General features: G+C 37.4%; 1 pseudogene; it reads right to left on the bottom strand.

Annotated features, from left to right (window-relative positions):
• Positions 1-2401: 2401 nt before the first annotated feature.
• The window catches only part of LOC107686845 (putative nuclease HARBI1), a 3067-nt pseudogene continuing 1526 nt past the window's right edge, over positions 2402-3942 (bottom strand).

The following is a 3942-nucleotide window of genomic DNA, read 5'->3' as shown; positions in this document are numbered from 1 at the left end:
TCTTCTTCTTCTTGTACGATTTTATGGCGGTTGACAAGTCAACTTATGGTGTATTACCGCCACCAACTGGACTGGAGTGTGAAGCATTAACGGGAAAGCGGGAAAAAAAAAACAATTCCATAAATAAACAAAACAACCGGTAGTATTATTATGAATTCCTAATTGTTCAAATTTTATTAACAGCCCCTCCTTCCAAAGCATGTCATATGCTTTTTCAATGTCAAAAAAGATACCTACTACCACCTCTTTATTAACTTGAGCCTTTCTTATGTCTGTTTCTAAACTAAGAACAGCATCTAATGTACTTCGTCCTTTACGGAATCCATTCTGATGTGGTGAAATAATTTCTTTCCTTTCTAACAAATAGTTTAATCTACACACAATCATACGTTCCATTCATTTACACAAATTTGATGTTAATGCTATAGGTCTATAACTGTCAGTATTATGCTTGTTCTTGGCTGGCTTTAATATGGGAATAATAACCCCGTGTTTTTATTGCCACCCCTCCACCATTACCTGTCTGTCTATCTCTTCGAATAGTTATATAACCTTGTATTACAAAATCGAAATGTGATTTCAACCATGTCTCTTGAATGCATATTATGTGTGGTTTGAATTCTTTATCATCTATCAGCTTTTTAAATTGTGGGTAAGCCAAAAAGCTGAAATCTTACTGATATTTGACAGCTTGAAGAAAAAAGATTCAGAACCCTATCTGTAAAAAAAACCCCGAAAAAAACCTTAACCATTTCAAATTGTATTCACTCTAAAACTGTATTCATTGTTCTTTGCACCAGACAATGGAAACATACCTTTAATCCAACAAACTAGATGCTCTTAAGTACTGTTTACTAAAGTTGTTTAGTTTAACTATTGCATCCACCTGAAAGTTCACATAACACAGTGTAATTAAGTAAATTCAACAAATTTGTAAAAATCAGTTATGTTTACTCGCTTTTCTTAAGTAGATTCAATGGTTACTTTTTACAGTGCATGGGCCCGTTCTTCGTACATCGCTTATTTACATCCGAGATCAAATGTCACTTCCAAGATGATATCATCGTGCTAATCAGGATCTGGCTAATTCGGTTTTTCGGACGCACCTGCTGTTGATGATTAATATGGCTGGATTGAGTTATCTGAGATAATTGCGCGTTCATGGGTTGGTTTAAAAGGGGCTATGTATCGATAGTAGAGTAATTGATCAGTAACGCTGTTATTGGCTGTTCACCATGGCCAAAGAGCCCACTCACTTTTTCTCTGCGGCAGAGCAAGAGCTTTTGCTGGAAGGCTATGCAGAATTCCAAACCTTAATTAAAACGCCAGGGAACACCTCAAAAGCTGCAAAACCCAGGAGAGAGGGCTGGCAAAAATTTGCAGACAAATTAAATGCGCAAGTACTGACCATATTACATGTTTGTATCACTTATTAAAATATATATTATGTACATTTAAAAAAAAAAATGTATAACTATATCTCTGATATTAGAGCCACCACAGAACCCACTAGAACATGGGAACAAGTAAAAGTAAAATACAAAAACATTTAACAAAATGGTAATCTTTACTACTGTTCTTAGTGTCTTTCCAAAAGAGACTGTGAAATAATGTGTTTGTCTGGTTATATCAGCCGCTAAGAAAAAGGCTAAGCAAAAAAAACAACAAAAAAAAAACAGGCGGTGGTCCTGCACCCCCATGTTACACTTTAGCTGAAGAGCTGGCCCTTGGGTTGAATGTCAGCCGGCCCATTGTTGAGGGCATCCCTGGGGGTAGCTCTTCCTTGGATGCACAGCCAGGGAGCAGTAACAGCACCTTCATCACTGGTAAATGAGCTTTTATTTGTCTTTGTACACCGTACACTGTAAAAAAAAATTCCGTAAAATTTACGGTAAAAAACCGGCAATACATGTAATGTTCAATACAGTTTTTCACCGTATATAGTAGGGGAATTTACCGTTAACCATTTAACAGGTTTTTACTGTAGCATTTTTACAGTCTTTTACCGTTAAATCCACGGTCATTTTTTACAGTGTACAATAATTGGTTGCTGCCTTACATTAAGTGAAATCCAAATGTCTGTTTCAACTATGTTAAATCTTCAGTAGCCTAGTGATTAATCGCATTGATATCAAATGAACTGCTAAGCGTATTTTGGGTGAAAGTGTTGCCATGATTTTTGCACTGTGTATTTCATTATAATGACATTGTGTTTTTCCCCTATTGTGTAGTTTCACACAATACACCAACACTTTTACCTGTTCCCATGCAAGTGGTGGCTGAAGCATAAATGGACTTGTTTCATTTTTTTTTCTTCATTTTTTTTTTTCTAAGAAAACTAAATAAAACTCATGGAAACCATATTTTGTGTTGTGTGTTTTATTTTATTTTTTATTAACGCTTATGAAAAATGGTGTGCTACAATTCTGTCCCGTGCAGCTCTGCCACTAGGTTGGTCCAAGTGCACTGGCTGGAGGTCATCATCAGGCTGCACCTCCACCACAGGGGTCCTCTCCTTTCTGATGGTGGCAATACTGTGTAATACAACACATGCGACAATGTTGCATGCCCTGTCAGGTGCAACCCTCAGACTCTTCAGACACTGAAATCTTTCCTTTAGTTGCCCAAAGGTCATTTCAATGTGTGCCCTTGTCCTGGCTAGAGCTGCATTGTAACATTGTAATTTGAGGTCCGGGGTTTGGGTCAGGGAATGGAGTCATGAAGTAATGCCTTCAGGCATAGCCCCTGTCTCCGACCAGGATCCCGTCGTAATCACCTGTACAATCGTAAAATGCAGTTCTGTTAGGCCCAGAATAAGTGTATGTTATAAAGTGAGCCAGACATCTATATTTTCCTTACCACATTCAAATAATGTGCACAAACGTGATTCTCTAAAAATTCTGGAGTCATGCACGGATCCTGGTCATTTGGCTTCCACATTGGTAATATGGTACATGGAGTCACACACCATCTAAGAGAGATTATTATTTTACTATACTTGAATACATTCCTTTTTATATTATATATTACTAATCTAAAATGTTCAGAATCCTAAAAGTAACTCACCTGCACATTTATACTGTGAACCCCCTTTTGGTTCACAAAATCCCCTTCATTGGGGCCTGGAGGGGCCTTGATGGTAATGTGTGTGCAGTCTATGGCACCAATCACATTAGGGAAGCCTGGGGACAATCGAATCATATTTACTGGCATGGTCATGATTGCATGATCTTCATGAACAATTATAATGTACCTGCAATAGTGAAAAAACTCTGTTTTACACTCTGGGGTCTTAAGTGGCTCGGAAAAACCCACAAAAACTGTTTGAGTGCCAGGTAAACGAATGTCACGACAGACAGTACTTTTCACTAAGTTCTCCGTGTCTCCAACAGTGTAGAGGAACGTGCCACTCGCAAAGAATCGCAAGGCTCCAACAAGTCGAGCTTTTAATGTGAGTGTCCAACAAATTAATAAGGTAAATTACACCCTCACGAGAAAAACGGTATCTCTCCAAAAGAATACTGTCGCGCTGCTAAAGGATCCTGCCTATCCCGTAACACGCGATTAATTCTGAAAACTCTACGAATTATCCTCGCACCTTCCGCTACAGGTTGCTCTCGCAAAAACGGACATCCCTTACCGAAAAGTAGTATACTTCAAGTTTATTTTATTAAGTATACTTAAGTAAAGTTCAAGTATATTTTTAAGTATACTTTATGTAGTAAGTATACAAATATCAGTGTACTAGTAGTATACTTGTAAGTGTACTATTTCAATACTCCTTGGGACTAAATTGGCCCACTTTCTAGTATATAAAAGTATACTTTTAAGTATACTTTAAGTATAACAGTAGTAAATTTGGAGTACACAACTAGTTTACGTCAAAAGTTTTAGCTTGTACTGCAACTATACTAAAAGTGAACTTATAGGTATACTGATAGT

The sequence above is a fragment of the Sinocyclocheilus anshuiensis genome, unplaced genomic scaffold (assembly GCF_001515605.1).
Source record: "Sinocyclocheilus anshuiensis isolate Anshui unplaced genomic scaffold, SAMN03320099.WGS_v1.1 scaffold773, whole genome shotgun sequence".
Classification (NCBI taxonomy): Eukaryota; Metazoa; Chordata; class Actinopteri; order Cypriniformes; family Cyprinidae; genus Sinocyclocheilus; species Sinocyclocheilus anshuiensis.
Note: the sequence above shows the minus strand (reverse complement) of the source record. Positions and strands in the feature narration are given on the sequence as shown.